Source organism: Lissotriton vulgaris, chromosome 1_1, assembly GCF_964263255.1.
Source record: "Lissotriton vulgaris chromosome 1_1, aLisVul1.2, whole genome shotgun sequence".
Lineage (NCBI taxonomy): Eukaryota > Metazoa > Chordata > Amphibia > Caudata > Salamandridae > Lissotriton > Lissotriton vulgaris.
In genome coordinates, this window is record NC_141685.1 from 181557554 (window position 1) to 181571441 (window position 13888).

The window sequence follows — 13888 nt, forward strand, 5'->3', positions numbered from 1 at the left end:
GCTCCTTCTGCTATTAAACAAACGCCTGTGTCGCTTGTACTGATGAATCGGCTGTTTGCCGCAGAGGCTTCTGGGTATGCAAATGATGTGGCTGGTCACGCCCCCTCCAGTGACAGCAAGGCTCCTGCAGCAGCCCCATGGGGACTTGTGCTCTGGGTCCAGGCTGAGAAAAAGTCTCAAAATCCAGTAATAATCACACAGTCAACATTTGAGGACAGGGAGGGGGATATTTAAAATAGAAAATCGGGAGAATGAAAATCCCCCAATGACTTCTGTTGTAGAGAAGGCAATTTCAGGCAAGAGACGGCTAAAATAAAGGCATTTTGGCCTGAAAAATCGGTAGTCTCCCATCTGAATAGGGTCTATTGGCATGTATGAATAATGACCAAAGGCTCCGTGGGGTTAGGGTACTTCCACAATATACTCGTGTGCATACGTGCCAACAGACCTGATTCACACAGGACAGTCCCGACTTTTGACGCCAAAAACTCTGTCTCCGCCTGACATGGCGGAGTCTTCAATGCAAGTCAATGGGGCAATGCATCTAGCCCTGCCCAGTACCACGCATCAGGAGTGAGACTAACACATTTTAGTGCTTGTGTCCACATCAACAGACTAAAATGCATTAGTCACGCAATTATAGCGCTCGGGGAACACTGCAGGAGCCGTGCTCGAGGAACTCAGCTGCGCAGCCCTGAGCGATCGCCCTGGCATGCGCTGTGCTAGTAGAGCATGCTTTCTCACTTGTTGTAATGTTTACACACTGCAGAGCCTCCTAATGAAGGAACTCCGGTGCCCTGTGAAGAATCAATCAATCAATCAATCAATCAATCAATCAGAGGGCAGGTGTCTCTGTCAGTAAATATTCCAGGCATGGATCCTGGAGGCAGCACTTTGCCTGTTGTTCATTCCCGGCTCCGCACCCACCCCACTGTGACCTCGCACGGGCTGATTGACCAGAGTCAGACACCTCCAGGCAGCAGCTTTAGTTTAAGTTGCCGCAACAGCACATTAAACCCAGAAATCACCGGCCTTCACCCGCTCTCAAATGAAGCCTACCTGCTAAGAGTTTCAGATCGCTATGAGCAAAAAAATGTAATACATTCAGTGTAGTTATGAGTGACATTTCAACGGCTATGAGTGACACTTACTCAAAAGCAAAATCAAGCAATGAAGACAAGGGACACATATAAATATCAGAAGTTACACCCATTTGAGCAACGAGAAAGTCCAAGAAGATCTTAAAACTGCTGCAAAGCAGCAGAAATGGAAGGGCAATAGCCAGAGACAGACTGCACTTCTCAGTCACAGAGGGCAGGGGGCACTACAGCTGCCCAGAAGATGGTCTCATTGGTCTGATCATTCATGGCCACGCTCTATCCTAAAAAGCACATTTGATGGTATAGCATAGCAAGTGCAACTAGGGGATTATACCATGATGCCAGAGCACAGGCATATTTGTTATTATACCACCATATTGCAGAATCCATCATTCAAGTCTTAAGTATTGATGCGTGTAAGTAAACACTGTAAAAACCCTGTGAGTGATACACCCATACCTATACATTCTGTCCTTGCATCTCCTGGCTCCAAGGACAAGGTATGTGCTCTGCAGTGTTTGCTGGTTACCTGTGCATTTAGTAATAGAATAATGTGTTGTTTACAGCATGTATGCGTCTCCTCTTCCACCACACACTCACCTTGAGCAATCCAGTGCTGCGGGCTTATGCGTGGGTGCACATTAAACACACTATTAACAGTTTCCTGAACACATCCAACAGTGCGGTGTGTGCAGGCTCGTGTCATACTGTGGTGATAATAAACGACTCCACCTCCTATAGGTAATATTAACGTCAAAGTGTTTATTCATGGGTTCCTGGTTCCTCATACATAGAGAGCGATGCCAGCAAGCCCCAGCACAACAGCTACTCCTGGCCAACTGCCCCCAATGTTCCTATTCTAATACCGATCATGTCCCTCACCAACCTTCCACTCACAACACTCCAATGTCCCACACACCTTCCCCTCAATACAAATAACAAACACAACAAAACAACAATAGATGAATGACACATGCCCTTTCCCCCCTTAGAACACCAACTACCAGGAAATAAATATGCACACTGTAAGTAACTAAAATATAATATTATTCCATCACAAACTCTTTAGTATGACCAGCCAATTTACTGTCTCTCGCACTTCGAAGTACTCTCACATCTGGATCCCTCTGACCTCCACCATTGGCCACACCACAACTCCCACACATCTCACTCACCCTAGAGTTTGCTTCAACCCTTGAACACACATCATCACCCATCAAGTATCCACTTAGTGTCATGCATACCACACTCCTGACCATTATGTCCGCTAACTCTCTTGCACTCACTCACATGGCATAAATTCCGCACTCTCCCATCTTCAAGTTTCACTGCACCTTTCAACACCAAAGCAATTTTAAGATTTTTTAAGCAATTGTACTGAAAGTTTTAACTTTCTCAACGGTCCGATGGATCGGAGATGACGGGGCAGATTTACAAGCCCTTTGCACCACTTTTGCGTCACTTTTAACACTTAAAAATTGGCGCAAGGGGCTTGTAAATCTGCCCGAGATGTTTAAAGTAACTCTTAAGTTCATCTAAGCAACGTTATCTTCCCCATTGTTATTGAATGGCATTTTTGCATGAAGCTAAATCCCTTAATTCACTGCATAGAACGTGACTAGGAGAGTTGTCACAGGAAACAAAGTCACAGTCGCTTTAGGAACAGCGAGCAAAAGCGTCATAGGCGGTAGAGATACGTGTGGGAGAGACAAGAGAAGTGGCTCCCTTGACCGAGGACATCACAGGTATGGGTGTGCTGTTTGTTAGCTTGCACCAGTGAATAGATGGGGCAGCCATTTTATGTTTCAGTGTTTCATACCAATTTATATGAGATATCAGGTTTTTCTTTTTACACCTGTCAGTAGCAAGATTTTCTCGCCGGGCTTTAAACCGCCATCAACTTCGATGTGCAGAAGTCCCGTTGGTGTTCTAGACCGTCTATCCCAGGTGCAGTTTTATTTCTTCTGTAGTCGTCTTTTCCCATTTACTATACACCATGTGTGAAACAGTAACAATGATGGCACTGAAGAACCAAGGCCCCGGTGCTTTGCCAACAAACATTGGCACCTGAGTGACCTCTGAAGGGAAACATCCTTTACAACGCGGTGTTTACACCGCGGGGCCTTTACGACGCAGCCATCACAACACAAGTTCTTACTACGACTTGCGCTGGATGGCGCTCTTGCTCAAAGAATAGTTCAATTTTCTATTCCAACACCTTCCCTACTGTTACGTGGGCTGAAGTTGGAATAGAAAATTAAAATAATCCACAATCCAGCGCCCTCCAACGCAAGTCGTTGTAACGACTTGCGTTGTGATAACTGCGTTATAATGGTAGCGCGGTGTAAACACTGCGTCGTAATGACATACATCACCCCTGAAGGCTCCTTGAAGCCCGACGGCTACTTCAGTACAGTTGCATGCATTAATAAGTTTTTTTCCCGCCTTGTACTTTCTTAACTGTGATTGGGGGTCAAAAATCGTAAATAATTCCCTTACTCACCACTTTATGCACTCTGTCACTTCAACCAAAAATGAAAGGCATAATATTTGCATAGTGGACGTTGCCAGTTTTGCTTGTGATAAACTGCGCACACTGTAGTTCATTGCAACGTTCCCGCTAACTTCTGCAATCAGAACTGCTTGCCCTCGGCTAGCACTGGACATTTCGAGGCGTCTAAATGAGTCCGTGCAAAGCACTGTATTTCTGAAATCCTGTCTCTTGGTCCAGTTGGGGAGAGGAGGCATTTTTACTTCTGATTCTTCTCAACGCGCTCTACATATAACAGGTTTAGCTAAAAAGCCTCCTCTAGTCCGTCTCCAAGGCAATCAGTGAAGATCTAGATTGAGGCATCATGGGAACTAAGAGGTATAAAAAGAAAATCTCATTAACCCCATCCCATTATGCCACCTTTTCCATGAGCTAAAAGGACTATGATAACAAAAAATAAAAACATTAACACATGGCTGTCATTGGGCCATATTTGGAGTGTGAGACCAACCAGCATTGAGAAAAAGGACAGCCTTAACCAGATTTGTATTGGTTCTCCACGAGGCAGCCATCTCTGAGTGCCCAGCTGTAGCGGGACAGTATCTTTTTACACCTTTCCTAGCTGAATGATGGTCTATCAGCCATTGCATTTCCTTCAGCTGTTACTGTTGTAGAGCTAATGGTTTGGATGTTTTTGACACAGCATTTGCTGTGAGGAAAGACTAGCTTTTGCCTGACCCTGTTCCAGTGGCGTAACGAAACATGAGGGGGCCCCCCTGCAAACTACATGGAGGGGGCCCCCCTCCCATCCTCCATGCCTGTCTAGAGCTCTCAGGCCAGCGACCCGCCATACTGCAGGGGATGCGGGCGATTGTTACGCCACTGTCACCAATACAGCCGTCATAAGTAACACTGGATGGTGGAGTTCAAGGTTGGGCTTAGTCTGCCAGCAGGCTGTCATAGGTGGTGGTCCATTCATTACAGGGTCCCTGCCATCAGTAGGCCGGGGAAGTTTGCCCAATTCTAGGTGGGTTTCCTGATGCAGACTCCTGTCATGTTACACAACATCGGGCCCACTCATCGTTTAGTTTTGACAAAAGTGCATTCACTGCTCCTTCCCGTTTCCGTTTTAAAACATTGGACAAAGCGACAATGCAGTATTTCAAAAGCAGATATAACTACAAAGAGCACATTTTGATAATACATTTTTATTTTTATTAGACAATAGCAATCTTAAGAGGCATTGCATAGCTTCATACACACTTTGACCCCAATTCCATCACAGTCTCTCTCTCTCTGTCAGTCAGTATCTCTCTTTCAGTCAGTCAGTCTATCTCTCTCTGTCATTCAGTCTCTCTTAGTCAGTCACTCTCAGTCAGTCAGTCTCTCTCTCTCTCTCTCTGTCTCTCTCTGTCAGTCTGTCAGTCAGTCCCTCTCTGTCAGTCAGTCTCTCTCTCTGTCAGTCAGTCTATCACTCTCTGTCATTCAGTCTCTCTCAGTCAGTCTCTCTCAGTCAGTCAGTCAGTCTCTCGCTCTCTATCTGTCTGTCAGTCAGTCTCTCTCTGTCAGTCTCTCTCTGTCAGTCTCTCTCAGTCAGTCTCTCTCAGTCAGTCTCTCTTAGTCAGTCTCTCTCTCTGTCAGTCAGTCTCTCCCTGTCAGTCTCAGTCTCTCTCTCTGTCAGTCAGTCTCTCTCTCTCAGTCAGTCTCTCTCAATCAGTCTCTCTCAGTCTGTCAGTTTCTCTCTCTTAGTCAGTGTCTCTCTCTGTCAGTCAGTCTCTCTCTCTGTCAGTCAGTCTCTCTTTCTCTGTCAGTCTCTCAGTCTCTTTCTCTCTCTGTCAGTCTTTGTCAGTCAGTCTCCCTCTCTGTCAGTCAATCTCTCTCTGTCAGCCAGTCTCTCTCTCCCCCAGTCAGTCTCTCTCTCTCCCAGTCAGTCAGTCTCTCTCAGTCAGTCATTCTCTCTTTACCCCAGTCAGTCAGTCTCTCTCTCGCTCTGTCAGTCAGTCTCTGTCAGTCAGACTCTCTCACTCAGTCAGTCTCTCTCTCAGTCAGTCTCTCTCTCAGTCAGTCTCTCTCTCAGTCAGTCTCTCTCCAAGTCAGTCTCTCTCTGTCAGTCTCTCTGTCAGTCAGTCTCTCTCACAGTCAATCAGTCTATCTCTCTCAGTCTCTGCCTCTCTCTCTCAGTCTCTCTTTCTCAGTCAGTTTCTCTCTACCTTAGTCAGTCTCTGTCAGTCAGTCAGTCTCACTCTCAATCAGTCTCTCTCTCTCTCTGTCAGTCAGTCACTCTCTCTCTCAGTCAGTTTCTCAGTCAGTCAGTCTCTACTCTCTCTCCATTCTCTCTCTCAACTCTGTCCACTCTATCTCTACTGTCTCTCTCTCCATGGTCTCTCCTCTGTCTCTCTCTCCACTTTCTCTCTCCACCCTCTCACTATCTCTCTCTCCACTGTCTCCCTCCACTGTCTCCCTCCACTGTCTCCTTCCACTGTCTCCCTCTACTCCCTCTCTCTCCAACCTCTCCCCCTTCTCTCTCTCTACTTTCTCTCCACTCTCTCTCTACTCTCTCTCCACTCTCTCTCTCCAATCTCTCTCTCCACTCACTCTCTCCACTCACTCTCTCCACTCACTCTCTCTCCACTCACTCTCTCTCCACTCACTCTCTCTCCACTCACTCTCTCTCCACCCACTCTCTCTCTGCTGTCTCCCCCCACTGTCTCTCCCTCCACTGTCTCTCTCTCCACTGTCTCTCTCTCTCCACTGTCTCTCTCTCTCCGCTGTCTCTCTCTACTCTCCACTCTCTCTCCACTCTCTCTCTCTCTCTCCACACTCTCCACTCTCTCTCTCTCTCTCCACACTCTCTCTCTCCACACTCTCTCTCTCCACTCTCTCTCTCTCTCTCCACTCTCCACGCTATCTCTCTCCACTCTCTCTCTCCACTCTCTCTCTCCCCTCTCTCTCTCTCCCCTCTCTCTCTCTCCCCTCTCTCTCTCTCTCCACTCACTCTCTCTCCACTCACTCTCTCTCCACCCACTCTCTCTCTGCTGTCTCCCCCCACTGTCTCTCCCTCCACTGTCTCTCTCCACTGTCTCTCTCTCTCCACTGTCTCTCTCTCTCCGCTGTCTCTCTCTACTCTCCACTCTCTCTCCACTCTCTCTCTCTCTCTCCACACTCTCCACTCTCTCTCTCTCTCTCCACACTCTCTCTCTCCACACTCTCTCTCTCCACTCTCTCTCTCTCTCTCCACTCTCCACTCTATCTTTCTCTCCACTCTATCTCTCTCCACTCTCTCTCTCCACTCTCTCTCTCCCCTCTCTCTCTCTCCCCTCTCTCTCTCTCTCCACTCGCTCTCTCCACTCGCTCCACAGTGAAGTAGTCTGGCTCACTGGTTAGAGGCGGCAGACCCGAGAGCAGAGGACGGCCCGGGACCAGGGTTCGATTCCCGGCGCGGCAGGTTTCTGGACCAGGGTCAGCGGACTCGATAATTCTCTCGCCTCGGTGCCCACTCTGATCAGCAATCACACTCGGCAACTCTGGGCATTAGCTTGCCTCATCTTCACTAACGGCCCCTCCAGACCGCCGGGGATGCCTGGTCTCACCCTGGAGATACCCATTAAGGGACCATCTCTCAGGGAAGCCAGGAAGGGGTTCGCAGCGGTCGAAGCGCCTTGGGACCCTACGGGTAAGTAGTGCGCTATATAAATGCCTATACATTTACTCGCTCTCTCCACTCGCTCTCTCCACTCGCTCTCTCCACTCGCTCTCTCCACTGTCTCTCTCTCCACTCTATCTTTCTCTCCACTCTATCTTTCTCTCCACTCTATCTTTCTCTCCACTCTCTCTCTCTCCACTCTCTCTCTCCACTCTCTCTCTCTCTCAACTCTCTCTCTCCACTCTCTCTTTCTCCACTCTCTCTTTCTCCACTCTCTCCAGTGTCTCTCCATGCTCTCTCCACTCTCTCTCCACTCTCTTTCTCTCCACTGTCTATCTCCACTCTCTCTCCACTGTCTACTCTCTCTCCACTGTCTCTCTCCACTCTCTCTCTCTCTCTCTAGCCACTCTCTCTCTCCACTGTTTCTCTCCACTGTTTCTCTCCACTCTCTCTCTCTCCACTCTCTTCCACTCTCCCTCACAAAGTAGTGTGCGTTCCATGGGTGTCCGCAGAAATGTTTCCAGGGGGGGGACATTTTTAACTTCATCACCATCCCCCTTGCACCCTTCTCTCCTCTGCCTTGCACTCTTCTTGCCCTCCCTCTTGCACCTTTCCCCCTCCCCCTTGTATCCTTCTCCCCCTCCCCTTGAACCCTAGTCCACCTCCACCTTGAACCCTTTTCTACCTTGCACCATTCTCCCTCTGCCTTGCACCCTTCTCCCCTCTGCCTTGCACCCTTCTCCCCCTCCTCCTTGCACCCTTCTCCCCCTCCGCCTTGCACCCTTCTCTACCTTGCACTCTTCTCCTCTCTTCCTTGCACCCTTCTCCTCTCTGCCTTGCACCCTTCTCCCCTCTGCCTTGCACCCTTCTCCTCTCTGCCTTGCACCCTTCTCCCCTCTGCCTTGCACCCTTCTCCCCCTCCACCTTGCACCCTTCTCCCCCTCCGCCTTGCACCCTTCTCTACCTTGCACTCTTCTCCTCTCTTCCTTGCACCCTTCTCCTCTCTGCCTTGCACCCTTCTCCCCTCTGCCTTGCACCCTTCTCCCCTCTGCCTTGCACCCTTCTCCCCTCCGCCTTGCACCCTTCTCCACTCCGCCTTGCACCCTTCTCTTCTCTGCCTTGCACCCTTCTCCCCTCCACCCTGCACCCTTCTCCCCCTCCACCTTGCACCCTTCTCCCCCTCCGCCTTGCACCCTTCTCTACCTTGCACCTTTCTCCTCTCTTCCTTGCACCCTTCTCCTCTCTGCCTTGCACCCTTCTCCCCTCTGCCTTGCACCCTTCTCCTCTCTGCATTGCACCCTTCTCCCCTCTGCCTTGCACCCTTCTCCCCTCTGCCTTGCACCCTTCTCCCCCTCCACCTTGCACCCTTCTCCCCCTCCGCCTTGCACCCTTCTCTACCTTGCACCCTTCTCCTCTCTTCCTTGCACCCTTCTCCCCTCTGCCTTGCACCCTTCTCCCCTCCGCCTTGCACCCTTCTCCCCTCCGCCTTGCGCCCTTCTCTTCTCTGCCTTGCACCCTTCTCCCCTCTACCCTGCACCCTTCTCCCCCTCCGCCTTGCACCCTTCTCTACCTTGCACCCTTCTCCCCTCTGCCTTGCACCCTTCTCCCCTCTGCCTTGCACCCTTCTCCCCTCTGCCTTGCACCCTTCTCCTCTCTGCCTTGCACCCTTCTCCCCTCTGCCTTGCACCCTTCTCCTCTCTGCATTGCACCCTTCTCCCCTCTGCCTTGCACCCTTCTCCCCTCTGCCTTGCACCCTTCTCCCCCTCCACCTTGCACCCTTCTCCCCTCTGCCTTGCACCCTTCTCCCCCTCCACCTTGCACCCTTCTCCCCCTCCGCCTTGCACCCTTCTCTACCTTGCACCCTTCTCCTCTCTTCCTTGCACCCTTCTCCTCTCTTCCTTGCACCCTTCTCCCCTCTGCCTTGCACCCTTCTCCCCTCCGCCTTGCACCCTTCTCCCCTCCGCCTTGTGCCCTTCTCTTCTCTGCCTTGCACCCTTCTCCCCTCTACCCTGCACCCTTCTCCCCCTCCGCCTTGCACCCTTCTCTACCTTGCACCCTTCTCCTCTCTTCCTTGCACCCTTCTCCTCTTTGCCTTGCACCCTTCTCTTCTCTGCCTTGCACACTTCACCCCTCTGCCTTGCACCCTTCTCCCCTCCACTTGCACCCTTCTCCCCTCTGCCTTGCACCCTTCTCCCCTCTGCCTTACACCCTTCTCCCCTCCGCCTTGCACCCTTCTCTACCTTGCATCCTTCTCCCCCTCTGCCTTGCGCCCTTCTCTACCTTGCACCCTTCTCTACCTTGCACCCTTCTCCCCTCTGCCTTACACCCTTCTCCCCTCCGCCTTACACCCTTCTCTACCTTGCATCCTTCTCCCCCTCTGCCTTGCACCCTTCTCTACCTTGCACCCTTCTCTACCTTGCACCCTTCTCCCCTCTGCCTTACACCCTTCTCCCCTCCGCCTTGCACCCTTCTCTACCTTGCATCCTTCTCCCCCTCTGCCTTGCACCCTTCTCTACCTTGCACCCTTCTCTACCTTACACCCTTCTCCCCTCCGCCTTGCACCCTTCTCTACCTTGCATCCTTCTCCCCCTCTGCCTTGCACCCTTTTCCCCCTCTGCCTTGCACCCTTCTCGGCCCCCCTCCTCCCCTCCTCCCCTCCTGCGGATGCCCATGGTGTGTTCTAACAAGAGGGCTTACCTGAGGGCACCATTTTGCTGCCTCCTCCCTTTTCATGTGAGCTTTGCCCTGGAGAATGCTCTCTCTGGGGGCCCCCACTCCCACCCTTGTCAGGGTCCCGAGCACTGCTCTGTGGTGTCTCCTGCTCTTGCTCTCTGAGGCCCCCACCCCATCCTTGTCCCTGTCTCTTCTCTTCTCTTGTGGGGTGGGCTTTGCTTATGGAGAGGAGAGCGTTGGGGCCGGGCTCTGAGCTGCCTCAGAGGGGAAGTGGAGAGTGCTGTCTCTGGGGCCCCCACCCCACCCCGTCCTTGTCCCTGTCTCTTCTCTTTTCTTGTGGGATGGGGCCCCCAGCCCATCCTTGTCCCTGTCTCTTCTCGGGTGGGGCCTGTCCCTGTCTCTTCTCTTGTGGGATGGGGCCCCCACCCCATCCTTGTCCCTGTCTCTTCTCTTCTCTTGTGGGGTGGGGCCCCCACCGGCCCCACCCAATTCTTGTCCCTGTCTCTTCTCGGTGGGGGCCTGTCCCTGTCTCTTCTCTTGTGGGATGGGGCACCCACCCCATCTTGTCCCTGTCTCTTCTCTTCTCTTCTCTTGTGGGGTGGGCCGGGCCCCCACCCAATCCTTGTCCTTGTCTCTTCTCTTCTGTTCTGGGGTGGGGCCCCCACCCGTGTCCCTGTCTCTTCTCTTGTCGGGTGGGCTTTGCTTATCGAGAGGAGAGAGTGGGGGCCGGGCTCTGTGCTGCCTCAGAGGAGCAGTGGACTGCTGTCTCTGGGGCCCCATCCTTGTCCCGGGCCTGGGCTCTGACTGAAGAGAAACAATGTTGATACTTTGTTTCTCTTTAGTCAGAGGGAGGGGGTGAGGGGAACGGAGCAGGCTGCACCTGCTTCAGACACAGAGGGAGAGAGGCTTGCTTCAGCGCAGGCCTCTCTCACAGCCCTCAGAAGAGCTGAGGGGGCCGGGCCCCCTGGGGGCCCCCTTCATTAACTGTAGAGAGTGAGGCCCCCCGCACTGCAGGGGCTGCGGGGGCGTTTGTTACGCCCCTGCCCTGTTCGGTGACTTGCACCATTGGGCTAATTTGTTTATATAAATGCAATCAATGCAACACGTGGCCAATACTGGAAATGTTAAACTAAAGGAATGTTTCATGTTACATTCTGTGTTTATGATCCTTTAGACATGATCCAGTTCACCAGGTGCCACACTAACTTGGATGTTGTTTGATTTAGATTGAGGTTTGCCAAGAAAGAGATCATTTCAGTGATCCTCTGCTGACTTAATCTGTTTTCATCCAAAAGGCAATCTCATAATATAGCATCCTGTATATCTTGGCTTTTTTGTTTCCTCCCATGGAGCACCGGCCAAGTACTGTATCCTTATGCTTTAGGTGTTTATGTGTTCCTTTGGGGACTCCTTTTTTATTTTGTGCCTGCTCATGTTTAACCGTGGGTGCGTGTTCTCTACTCTGACTGACAGAAGCACTTCTTATAAGTGTTCTGTTTTGTTTTTTGTTCTCCTGGCTCATCGCGGCACTGACTTCACGTCTGCCTCGCTTATTTCTTTTGTGTTCCTCATGCTCAGGACACTGCACACTTCAAGTCTGCTGTGCTTTACATTCGTTTTGTGTTCCTAATCCTTTACATGCTCGTGTTACACTGAGGGTGCATGTTAAGCTTTTGTGCCTGTTGCAATTCACTTAATCTCGACCGTGCTGCCCTCCCACCACCACCTCCTCCTCCCGCCCGGATTAGATCTAAATTCATCCCCGCTTCACAATGTTTGTGGCTTATTTGGAGAACAAACCCTACTGTATGGTTCGCTAATAAACCCCGTCATCTTACAACTGCCAATATTCTCGCTTTCAAAAAACACTAAAGCAGGAAAAGTGCATACGTAAAAAACATGAATAGGATTTAGACAATCATATTAAAAATTTCTCATATTCATTCATCAGAGTTTTGTGATTTATGGCACTTTTTTGCATACAAAATACCTGTCACTAAACCAGAAAAAAAGGATTCATAGAAATAGATATAAAAAATATAGACGCATATTTTCAAATTTTACGTTGGCAGCAGGCATTAATAACAGCCAAATAGTGAAGGAACAAGGTACACATCTTACTGGCTAGACGGCCAATGTCAGAATTACATTGGTGGGAGTGCACTTTCGAGGCGGGCTAGGAGTGAGGTCCGTTCAGCAGTTTCCTTGCACTTTCTTGGTGCTGCAATGCTGCAGATTTTTTTTTTTTTTAACTTTATTTATGTAATTTTCCAGGTGATACAATGAACAATCACATCTTATAGTAAATCATCATCCGATCTCTTTTTCCATGCATGAGCGTATTCCTCTTAAAAGTGTACAGAGTATCAAGTAAGAGAACAAACCCCAACCTTAACAACCCCCCTCCCCCAGATTCAGTACAGTGCATGAACGTCTTCATGTTTCTAACTTGTGAGGCAAGTCAGAGCTACAGAATAAAGTGGAATAAACATATAGAACATTGTCAGTAGGGAACAATGGGCTAGGTACATAACACCTGGTAGACTCAGTGGGTACAGCAGGTTAGATTCCAGGAACATACAAAACATCCAGACAGTAATATAATGGAAGTACAGTGGAGCCTAAGCCATCCCATCCTCGTCGCCCATCAATTCCTCCTCCTCCGCTTGTTGCGCTCTGAGGAAAGCCACAAGCGGGCCCCATACATCCTTGGGTCTAGACTTTAAAGGCAGCTGTTCCGCATAAGCATGCAAATTATCTTGCCATAGCACCATGTCTTGTAGCCACTCCTTAAACTTAGGTGCTCTGCCCCTTCCCCAGTGACATGCCACCTGCCGCTTCGCCCGTAATGTGCCCAACGCCAGCAGTTTCTTGTGTGGAGTGTTTATGTGTGCTGTAAGGCCCAGATATATCGTCGCAGGCGTTGGCTCAATGGTAACCCCTAACATGGCGGACAGTCCTGTCAACACTTCCTCCCAGTATTCAGACACTTTAGGGCAGTTCCAGGCTAGATGTAGGAAGTCAGCCGGGCTTTGACGACCCCTGTGGCATCGGTCATCCTGCCGCAGCCCCAGTCGGTGTAGGCGCGCTGGAGTGTGGTAGAGTCTGTGGAGAAATTTGAAATGGAGCAGACGTAGTCGGCTGCTTCCTGAGAGGCGTTCTGTCTGAGTGCAGGCTTGTTCCCATTGTTCGTCAGTGAGAGGGGTGGGTAAGTCCTCGTCCCAGGTTCGAGTGGAAAGTCAGTGCATATGGCCTTTGCACTCTGTCGAAGTCTAGTATAGAGGAAAAGGTCCATGAACGAGGGGGGGTCAACCCAAAGAACTGTTCCTGCAAGCGGAATTTCCCGTCCAAGAAGAGGTTACCACATGTGAAATATTTGAGTCTAACTAGCATATTATGGCAGATTTTCTCCTGAGTGACCTTCAGTATCGGGCAGTCCTGCAGCGGCAGCCTAGGGGAGTACAGCTGTGTTATGCCCTCAGCCTTTGCCAGCCAGTGCACAGCGTTCACGGTGCAATCTACTGTCGTTGGGTCACCTCTTTTCCCTTTATACAGGGCAAATATGTAATTCGCGGGGGGATAGGAGCCATGTGTCCATCCTCGACCGCCAGCTGCGGCATGTACGGGGGGGCGGAACCAATAGGCTGCATAGTGTGCCTGCGCGCTGTAGTAGTATTGTTCGAAGTCCGGCACATCGAACCCCCCATACTTGTATGGGAGCGTCATGGAGTCCAATTTCAGTCGCGCCTGTTTCCCTCCCCATATAAGTCGAATGAGCTGGGTTTTCAAGGTGGCAAAAAAGAAAGCACCCGGGTGGTATGGGATGTTAATGAATAAGTACAGGAATTTAGGCACAATCACCATTTTGATAAGTGATATGCGCCCTGCCATGGACAGCAGGAGTTTAAACCATGAGGTTATGTTATCTGTCACCTTTCTCATGACCCTACCATAGTTCGTCCTCATCAAGGTGTCTTTGTC